Here is an 11,640-nt window from a genome sequence, read left to right on the forward strand (position 1 = left end):
CGGAATAAGTAAAAACAAATAGAGAGAGTACTTTAATAAAGGAGTAATTACTTGTATGATGGTTCGTGACTTAAAATACACTTGGGGCCTCGAAAATTAGAGTGAAGTTCCTTCGATTAACCTTTCTCGTGAAAGCAAATTAATGATGGAACGTAATCATTACTTGTTGGCTATCAAATTAAATCATTTTTTGTCACTATGTTACATTCATTCACATCTTTGGCTTGGCCATCTTCCCAACTTTCTCACGTTTCTTCAACTTGGACCTAATACTACTTGACATTTGACACCTCTATTTGGAAGTCCAATGGCGAGCAATTTACCTTTGGCTTTTTGTTTTTCTAATTTTCCTCCAACATTCGATATTTGCTTTGAAGTTTGATTAATTCAATTTCTTGTAGAGAATACGAATAAAACTGTTTACATTTTTAAAACTTTTGAATTTTCTTTACACATAATTCACTTCACAAAAGAGCATGAGTCTGTTTAGATTGACTTATTCTAGGTGTTTTTAAGCCAAAATAGTTTTTAAGTACTTTTGTAATGTTTGAGTAAAATAAAAAAGTATTTTTAAGTATTTATTTTTAAGCTAAAGTGACAAAAATAAGCCAAAAGTCACTAGCTAAAATTTCTAACCTATGACTTTTGGCTTATAAGTCATTAGTCAAGAGCCATAAGTCCAATCAAACTAAACGGCCACACCAATTTGGCCCAAATATATCTACACCCGAAAAGACTATTTTTCATGTCTTGGGAAAAAACAAAAATTGACTTGATGAGAGAGATTTCATGACGAATTTTGGGAAGGAAAGGTAGCAATGGCATCGTATAAATAATTAAGATATCTATGTGAATTTGCTGTTCCAACCCATTTGGGCGATTGTGATCAAAATCAGTGTGGTAGAAATACCTTCCACCAATAAAAATACCTTCAACAAAATAAATTTCTTTTTAGTCGCAAATACGCCTCACTTTTTGTGGACGCTAAAATGTTTTTCGTACAACAACACGAGGGAAGACTCCTATTTATATGTGTAGTTGTTCTTCCTTGAAATAAATTGGAAGAGGGGAGGGTCAGAAATTAATATAACATGGGAAACTAGGTGGAGTTTAAATAATTGTAAGAATGCAATAAACATTCCTATCAATATAATTATATGAACTACAGCTTATATTATATGGAGTAGAGCTCTGGCTAAAGAAAATGAACAATAATCATATTGAGTGAAGCACCAAACTGACAGAAACTAATATAGGCTCTTCCTAACAGCTTACATCCTAATTCTGCTTGCAATTAACAAACTGATTCCCTTTCAAAACTGATATTTTAACAGTTAACACAATGTTATAGATAGTTGACTGATGCAATAAGAGAATTTCATAGTGTTTTGAAAAGATTAATATTACTAGCATGGAACATCAACCAATTAAGAAAAACATGAGATCCTGTTCAAGCTCAGCACCACGCTGGAACGATCAAGTTTAGGTTTCAACGACTAATGCAAGATTGCACTAGTCGATGGTAGTCCATCACGCAGTCCTGATGAATGGCTTTCTAGTCCTCTGCATAAGATTGTAACAACCCCAAGAAACTTTACGGCATACAGCCATGGTAGAGAAAGCGACCAAAGTGAATTTTCCACATACAAGGAAATAATATCTCCAATCCAGCTTCAGGCTAATTCAAATGAGTTTACGAAATGCAATTTCCCTTGCCAATCATGACACTGAAACGCATCTAGCATAAGTCTTTTCCAACCTAGCATTTCGACAAGGTCCATGTCGGTGCTTCAAACATAAATCTGAAACACAGGAAACAGTCAAAAGTCAGTTTTGGGAGACATTTCCTTCTTCGAGGAAAGAGAAGGAGGTCATTACGAGAAACCACTAGAAAATAGAGAAATTTAGGAGAAATCGGTACCTATAAAGATGAACATGTATTTGTAAGTACATTTTGAGAGCCAAGACAGAACAGCAAAGACTCAAGACACAACAATCTTTTGTAACTTTCTTTGTTGAAGTCCTTCAATTGCGAAAACTTTAATGAACGGAAAAATTATCCTATGAAGCGGAAGTAACGAGAAGTGTGTCATATATTCATAAAGTTCTACTGTCTAAAGAATGAAGAGAAAACCAACATTGCAGAGACATAAAAATTAACTTTATGAGTATATTAGGAAACTTCTACGGATTTCTACAACAGACAAGACTTGGAATTGTTACTTGAGAGTTTCCAATTTACAGAGAACAATAAAAGAGATAAAGGTAAATAGGATGATTTAAAAGCAGCATTTAGAGAGGGGGAGGGGGGAGGTGGTGTGTGGAAGAAATATCATTGCATAACAAAATATTAAGCCCCGGCATTAATTTTTATACTATGTTTGGTATAAGTTATAAATTAGTGTTGGGATAAATTTATACCTTATATTAAACATGGTATAAAAATTAGTGCTGGAATAACCCAGCTTATACCTTCTTAACCCACTTATACTGGGATTATTTTATACTATCTTTTAGATAATATAAAATAATTCCAATAGATGGGATAAATTAATCCCGGCATTATAATCCCGGGACTAATGAGTCCTTAAACCAAACGACCCCTGAGAATACTATTGGACTAGTTGATTGTCAATAACTGATAAGTTTTAAATATTGGAAAAAAAATTAAGTGTTAAAATTGATTTTTATAAATAAATAATAACATATTTGGACAGCAGTGCTTAAACGGACAATGCGCAATTGACTTTAAAAAAATGATAATAAGCTAATATTTTGTTAAACGATTAAAATACCTTTAACAGTAATAGTTGTTTGCGGACCATCAAAAGAAAAGCCAAAAATTCTAACAGTAAAAGAATTAAGCCAACAGTAGAAGAAAAAAGCCAATCATCCGAACAGTAATGTAAAAGAATAAAGGCAATAATTCTAACAGTAAAAGAAGTGCTTTAGTGCATTACAGATAATCATGTTTAGTAAACTTTTTCTTTTTTGGACTTGGAAAATTTGAATTGTATTATTCCTTTCCCTGGAGAGAAGTCACGTGTGCGGGAAGTTACAAACAATAACAATGATTCATCCACTAATCATAAAGGGAATAAAATATTATAGAAATTAAACTTAAACTCCATTAACTTGAAAGTGAAAGAACCCATAGGAACATCATGCAGAGATATACGGTATGGTACTGAAATTTCTTTGAATACTCTACAAATCATTTAATAAGCAAAGAGCAAAGTGATTAATCATAATTAGCAGAGATTCCTCTTAGAAATAGATTTGTGTTTGATCAGAACTTTCAACTAATAAATCTCTATAAAATGGAGTTTCTAGGGAGGCTTGTAGCAGAAATTTAGCATCACTTAAGCTGTAAGTTCTAAGCTTTAAGCATAAAAAAGAAAGATTCTTATCCCACGTTAGTTTCCGTCTAAAGACCCCACCATTACTTAAGCATCAAAGTAATTTTTAATATTCTCCTCATATGAAAATTAATAGAAGCTCACACACCTGGTGAGGAATTGCGACATTTCTCCCATTCAACGTAACGGTAGTAGCAGAGATTTTCTTCTGCTCTTTCTATTAGTATTTTGTGATATTCTTCTTGATTTATTTCCTGGCGTAAATTATTTTTTAAATTACTTGAGCATGATTTCATATAGGTCCTGTATATGTTAAACCAACAATAGTTTTATATTTTATCTTTTTCTCCATTTGATTTTCTTGTAGGATGCTTTATACGGGGGTGTTAATGGGACGCTTCTGTCGGTTATTTTTAAAAAATTATACGATCCCAATTTTTCGGTTATTTCACAATGTATAACCAAAATTAGATTTTCCAAAACCATCTCAATCATGTCGGTTTCTCTTCGGTATCGATACGGTTCGGTTAATTTTCGATTATTTTACTTTTAAAATATCACCTAAGAATACAACCTAGCTTTATCTGTTAATACAATAATTAAATGAATAACTGAGAGGCCTTTATATACTTGCTTTGAAACAACAGGGGGAATGGCTAATTAGCTATAGGTACCTTCTAGCCAAATAGAATGAATAGATTCGTCGCAGATCATTTAATTTGTACTAAATAGAAGATCAGAATATAACCAACTAACAAGTATTTAAGAATCAGTGCTATGGTGAGTATATTGTGATTTATCTGTATATTGTGATTTATCTCCATGCCAAAGCCCAAAGTCTAGTTTCCAAATTCACTTTTATAATTGAAACATAACTTATAAAATATATTTTATATATTCAATTATTTATAATATATAAAATATATTTCTACATGTAAGGCTATTCGGTTCGGTTCGAGTTTTTTTTCGGATTTTTTATAAATTAAAAATACCACCCTAATTTTTCGGGACGGTTATAAGCTTAAATAAAAAACCGCGATTTTATTGAAAAAATGTCACGCCCTGAACCATGGCCTGGGCGCGACACGGCACTCTGTGTCTGACTGTCTATGACCGAGCAAACCCATGGCTACTGAATCTAACAATTGTATCATGAAAGCATGCAAGATATAACACGAAGCAAGAGCATGCTCTAACTCAAATATCACAATGAAATGTTGAATAGATGTTGTGCGGCAAAACCAACATAACTGACTAAAGTTTGTGTCTATTAAACCTCTATGATCAAATTACAGAAAAATTAACTAGGTCAGGACAAGACCCTGACATGCTCAAATACTAATGAACTAACTAATACTCGAAAAACTGGGAATAGACGGGAAACCCTGGATGAGAGGGGCTCACTAACTAGCTGATGTATTCAAGCGCTGGAAGCTAAGCGGCTGCTGTATCCTCCTGAAAGTCAGACTCTGCACCGTGAAGTGCAGACCCATGCATAAGGACATTAGTACATTTGAATTGTACAAGTATGATAAGCAACTGAAGCAATGATAATGGATACATGAACAATAAAGTATAATGAAACTGAATACTCATACCATGAGTTGATCTGTATAGAAACCACCTATGCAAATATCATGTAACTATGGCCTCAGGCCCAATAAATAATGAAATCTCAAAGCTATGGCCTCAAGCCCAAAATAATTACATATGCATATGAATCATAACTATGGCCTTAGGCCCAATCAAACATGAAGCAACAGGTGTAAAACTGACTACTGGCTCTGTAACCTGACTGATGATTAGACTGCATTCTGAGACTCGTAGATTGAATTACAAGTCTTTTAGATTAAGGTAGGGTCTGTAGCATGCATAACAAGTATGAATATAATCAGAAAGCTGAGCTCTAACCCTAGGTTATAAAAATCAAGAATTAGGGCAAAATCATGAACTGGCTGGATTTCTGAGAATTATGATAATTGAGTTATGAGGATGATTAAACAATGTTCCTCATGTAGGTAGTATGCTTAACATACCTGGAATTTCTCCCAAACTTGAATAATAATCTGGTCTTGAAAAAAGAGTTTCAAGGTTTTGCTCTTTATACTCTTTAATTGGGTTTTCTTGAAAACCCTATGTTAAGAACAAGGTTTCATGGTTAGATTAAGAGCTTATATGATAGAATTGATTTGGAAGAGTTTGGAATGACTTACCGTGTTGTTTTGGATTGTTAGGAGAAGAATACTTCGTTTTTAGGGCTTGAAATTATAAAAAACGAAATAAAACAACTGAAGGCGGGTATTTATAGGTTCTGGTGAGGGATGGAAAATACAGGCCAAAATACGGTTCGTAAACTGATTTATAGTCCGTAAACCTGAACTGTATTTCAGCATGCTCCAAACATAAATACTGTTTTAAGTTTCTTAAATACAATCCCACTTTACGCCGTATTTCAAAATACGATCCGTATTTAACAATATAAAATTCCACATGCCAAATTCCAGAATGCACAGTGATTTGGGGTATCACTTTACGACTTGAAATACGGGCCGTATATTGATTTACGGTCCGTATTCTAGGGCGTAAATCCCTATCTGACAGCTGAAGAGAAATTTTCAATTCTCACATTCTTTATCTGATTTTCTAAGGCTGGGATCATGATCAAGGCTTAAGTTAAAGGTTTGAAGTGTTACAAAAAACCCTATAAATCGGTTCAGTATGGTTTGATTGATCGATTTTTCATATTTTTTTGAAGGACCTCTCTTTAGCTCTCCCAGTCACTTCAACCCACCAAAAAAAGAAGACACAGGAGTTATCTTCTTCTATTTCTTTTGTCCTTATTTTTAAGTTTATACATATATAATTATTGTATGAATAAAGTCTTACCAAGTAACCTTTCATATTAAAAGTCTCATAACTTTTTTATTTATTGTTGATGCGAGAAAGCATCTAGAGTCTCAATTATCACTACTCAAGTTTTTTCTTTTCTTCAATATTTTACTTCGTGAATACGACCTACTCAAGTTTTTCTTTTTCTTCAATATTTTTACTTCAGAAGTAAGGCCTATGGAGTTATCATCTTTTGAGATTTTGATTTGCTATATATGTGTTTGTTTCAGATGCCCTCATGGGACGTTCAAGACTAATAAACATGCATGTGGTTTGATCATAGTTTCCTTCTACTGTTGTTTTTCGTTGTATTTCTTTCTTCTTTTCTATAAAATTACATTTTTAATGGAAACAATGCTTTAAAGCTAAAATAGGGTTTTGCACCTTTATTTTAAATCGAAATCCGCTGCTCGATAATATGAAATTAATTGATTGATTAAAAAGAAAGTATTTTTAATTTTCAAATATTTAAAAATCAGTTCGTAAACTTAATGAGATTTATGACAGCGCAAAGCGAAGCGCGGACAAATTCACTAGTTATTACTTAAAAATAAGGCTAACAAGCATTATACTTACAACAACTTTATGTAAACTATCACTCTTATGAATACTCATTATTTTATCTTAGTTGAATTGAAACAAATGACAGTAAATTATTAGCTTAAACCTCATTGTTTCAACTAATCATGAATTTCAACTAACAAATTAGCAAATAACGGTGATAAAATCAAACAAAACAAAATAACAGAAAAAGAAACATGTAGACATGTGATGAAATAATAATTAAAAAAAAGAAAAAAGATTGGACCCACTTGAACTAAACTTAAGGCAAATCTAAGCTGTACGAAACAATGGTTTCTACTTGAGCAAACTTAAAACATTATTTTATACCCAACTATAGTTACTCTAAATTTGAAAACTAAAACCCTTAGATCTCCATTCAAAACCAAATTAATACCAATAGACTAAAACTTCTCGTCACAGCCCCATGTAATAATTAGCTCCTCATTTAATCCAATGCAGCAAATTTATTAGTAAACAAGAGGTAACAGAATACCAAAGATAAAATATTGAAAAGAAAATGGATTAAGGTATGATACAAAGCATTATAAGTACTAAATTAAAGAAGAAAAATTAGACCTCTATTGATGAAATTTTAAAACCCCGCGGCGTACGATGAGAACAACGACTTCAAAATTCCTTTTTTTTTTTTTTTTTTTTTTTTTTTTAAGGTTTGGATCGTCTCTTAGCTGCTCATTTTTTGTGTGTTGCGGCTGATGATTCTAATTACTCCCTTCATTCCATATCACTTAGCCACATTAATAAAAATATAAATCCCAAATTAGTTGTTCATTTACAAAATCAAGATAAAATTAATTAAATTTTTCCTATCTTACTTTAGTATTAAATATCCTTGAAAATAGTCAATATTGATTAGAATGTTGGAGCGCAAATTCAGCGGAGGGAATTGGTGGAGCACAAATTCGGTGGAGGGGATTGAGTTGCGGCATCGCAATGTAACTGATGCTATTGGGTCACTGATTACCTTAAAGTTTTATATTGAGATTTATTTTTGCCTTCTAACATCTTTGTTTCTTCTGTTCTAACCGATACTACACAGGTCAAGTACATACTATGCAAGACTGCAAAATATTCTGTTTGTGATTCAACATACTTATGGTATTGATGTCAAACACACACTAATTCCTATTTTTAAAGTAGCCAAGTCACATGTATATATTGTTGATATTTCATATTTCATATTTCAGAAGATAATTATTCTACTCCAGTAATTAGCCATCTCTACATCAGTAGGCTCACTGCAAAGCTAATTTGACGTCTTTCACATGTATGCAAAACTTTAGAGCTACATGAAAAGTTTTGTATGCTTATTGGAATCGTTTTCACGTTAGGTTCAATGTTTGGTGCAATTGACAAACATAATTCAGAATCTCACACTGGCACAAAATGGTTCTTCTGGCTGTGAACATATACCCACATTTATTGTTAATTTCTTCTTCACACTTATAGTATACTTTCTTGCAACTAATTTACACAGGTAATAGATCAACGAGTACGAGCTGTTGGAATGTTAAACACCTACTCAGTAATGCAAGCACTTCATTTGGACTGTGTTTCTTGAGAAGGCATAATTTTGTACAAGTTTAACCCATCACCATTTGATTCACAAAGAATTAGTTTACTTTTCATGTACACAAATCACTTTTGGTTCTCTTTGTTCATAATATTAAATTATACAAATCCTTTTGTTTACTGAACTACATTGTTATTTTGGTTTTGCTGGATACGAGTTATGAAGTAGAGGTAGAGCCTTTCTCCACTTCTATCATCTTGTAAAGATGACGCAGTAGGTAGCTAAGGTTATAGTGTATTAGTGGATTACCTGATATACAATGAGCATGTTGACATGCTGCATCACAGTAGAAATCTCTTCGTTCTTGCCTCAGTTTTCATTAAAGAACATCTTATAGATATTGACATACTTACCAAGAAGATCCTTTCATTCGCTTGACTTTTGCACTGCCATTTTAGAGGAAAAAAAGTTCCACTTATGTGTTGGGCCCATGCTCGCTCAGGCTACACCCATCTAGTGGACTTAAATAATGCAAAAGGAAAGCTTGATTACATTTTGTTTATAGAGAGTTTGTCTCCAGATTTTAAACTTACGCTTATCAGTTGAATCATTGCATAGTTGATAGCTTCTTTAAGAAAGGCCTTTGCTGTCAAAATCTCTGTCATACAAGGAAATAATATCTCCAATCCACTATCTGCCAAATGCATTTTCCATTGCCAATCATGACACCGAAACACATCTAAGAGAAGTCTTTCCCAGTCCTACCATTTAGATAAGGTCCATGCCGTTGTTTCAACCATGAATCTGAAACACATGAAACAGTAAAATGTCAGTTTTGGCACACATTCCCTTCTTGGAGAATGGAGTTGCAGGTCATTACAATTAACCACTGAAAAAAGAGAGAATTTAGGAGAGAGCAAAACCTATTAAGATGAACAGACATTGCTAACTACACTTTAAGAGCCTATAAGATTCATGGCATAGCAGTCTTTTGTAACTTTCTTTGTTGAAATCCTTCAACCACGAAAGTTTTAATGAACGGAAAAATTATCATGTGAAGTGAAAGTAACGAGAAGTGTGTCTACTAAGAAACTTATAATAGATCTCTACCATATATCAGTCTTGGCATTGTTCCTTGAGAGTTTCGTTTCAACTTACAAAGAACGGTATATTGATCTAAAAGCCACCATTTGCAATCTTTCTATGGACAAAGGCTAACTTACCTTGAATTTTCCAGCTTCTGCAATCAGTCTCCAAAGGCACCACTGATGCAAAATGTTCCGCTCTATCCCCTGAAAATCAAATAGGAAAAAAGAAATTCTGTTGAATAAAGTCAACAGAAACTGCAAAAACCTCAACTATCAATAGAAGTCACATTTCGGTCCAAAAAGAAATCTGTCTGCATCAAATCTCATGACGTTTAGGTCAGTTTTTCCCTCTCTACGTTTCTACTTCTCTTATGCAAAAGAGACTGTATTGTACCAGTGATCACAAGCCAATGTTACGCCAATCGAATGCTTCTCCATTACTTAAAGAGAATGAGCAGTTATCTTATCCAAGAAACATATCACTTAATAACTTCCACTATACTCTGTAATGAAGTGTGTAATATTTGAGGATTAAGAGATAGACAATTTTGTTGAACGATAACTTTTGAATCATTTGGGATATGCTGCAATGGACTAACTTTACAGAGGTAAAGGGAGCAGCAAAAAAACAAAGCAAACCAGGGAATCCAGGAGAATAACAATTTAGAAGGAGAATAACAATTTAGAAGAAGCTTACATGGAAAGCTTGGTCCAACAAGCAGAGTAGAGAAACCTTCAACCTAATGGACGGATGCCCCTCGAACTGGTCAATCCATTCAAGTCCTAGGTCCTTTATGCTACAATAGCATCCCTGTTAACAGTACAGCATTCTCATGAGAAACGGAGCTGAAAACTAAAACCATAAGAGCAAGGTGCAGCTAATTGTGCACACACAATTTGTCTTTGTACCATAGCTACCTCCTAGCTGCATCATGAAAACCTCATAAACAGATTACAATGGCACCACCCATGCCTACCCTTTATTATTTTCGCCATATATTTATTAGAAAATGTAATTTGAATATGCTGCCTGTTAATTGTAATACTCATATTTGTGATGTTTATAAGGTACTAGTTTCTAGAAACGTGCGTTGCACGTTTGTTCCATATCATTATCAAAAAATATATACACACTTAAAAGGTTGAGCATAAAATATGAAACAAAGCAAGACTCGTAGCTCAAGGCTACTCTCAGCATGAACATATTGATTATGATGAGACCTTCGCTCCCGTAGCAAGGTTAGAGTCTATTCGCATTTTATTGGCATATGCAGCTTTCAAACGTTTTAAACTATTTCAAATGGATGCAAAAAGTGTTATCTTAAATGGATTCATAAAAGAGGAGTGTATGTGAGACAAGCCCCAGGTTTAGAGAATTCCTCATGTCCAGATCATGTTTTTAAGCTAACAAAAGCCTTATACGGTCTAAAGCAGGCTCCAAAGGCCTGGTATGAACGTCTAAGTTCTTTTCTACTTAAAAACAATTTTCTTAGAGGAAAAATTGATACAACTCTTCTTTTTTTTTAAATCCTCCTCTAGCATTTTAATTGTTCAAATCTTTGTTGATGATATTATTTTTGGAAGTTCTGACCCTCTTCTTTGCGAGAACTCCGCTGATCTAATGAAAGGAGAATTCGAAATGAGTATGATGGGAGAACTAACGTTTTTCTTAGGACTGCAAATAAGGCAGTCGACTAGAGGCACATTCATCAGCCAAATTAAATATACAAAGGAGCTCATAAAGAAATCTGGCTTGGAAAAAGCAAAGGCTTTTGGCACACCAATGAGTCCATCTACATGCCTAGAAACAGATGTACAGGGCAAAGATGTTGATGAAAATACCTACAGATGAATGATTGGATCTCTGCTGTATCTTACTGCTAGTCAACCATACATAATGTTCAGTGTATGCAAGTGCGCAAGGTTTCAGTCGGCTCCAAAGGAGTCTCACTTAACAGCAGTCAAAAGAATCATCAGATATCTCATAGGGACTCAAGAATTGGTTTATGGTACCCAAACTCAAATAATTTTGATCTACTGACCTGGCTTACTTAACAACGTAGGCTTGCAGAGGAAAGGCCTAGCCCTTGGAGCGGTACCACCAAGAAGAAGATCAAGGGAATCTCTACCATCAGGCTTTGAATCTGAGGTTGAGGTCGAGCCTCTCTTTTCAGTGGAAGTTGAGCTCGTCGGATGTGCTGCCCGTGAC

At 33.9% G+C, this 11,640-nt stretch overlaps 1 long non-coding RNA gene and 1 pseudogene across 1 annotated transcript; both read right to left on the reverse strand.

Annotated features, from left to right (window-relative positions):
• Window positions 1–1,196: 1,196 nt before the first annotated feature.
• LOC132605357 (uncharacterized) lies at window positions 1,197–2,321 on the reverse strand. Its single transcript, XR_009569157.1, has 2 exons — window positions 1,922–2,321; window positions 1,197–1,802 (listed from the first exon to the last, which is right to left on the reverse strand). It is a non-coding gene; the product is annotated as an uncharacterized LOC132605357 (long non-coding RNA).
• A 6,395-nt stretch (window positions 2,322–8,716) lies between these two features.
• Window positions 8,717–11,640, reverse strand: part of LOC132606944 (uncharacterized) — a 17,139-nt pseudogene continuing 14,215 nt past the window's right edge.

Source organism: Lycium barbarum, chromosome 8, assembly GCF_019175385.1.
Source record: "Lycium barbarum isolate Lr01 chromosome 8, ASM1917538v2, whole genome shotgun sequence".
In the NCBI taxonomy this organism is placed as follows: domain Eukaryota; kingdom Viridiplantae; phylum Streptophyta; class Magnoliopsida; order Solanales; family Solanaceae; genus Lycium; species Lycium barbarum.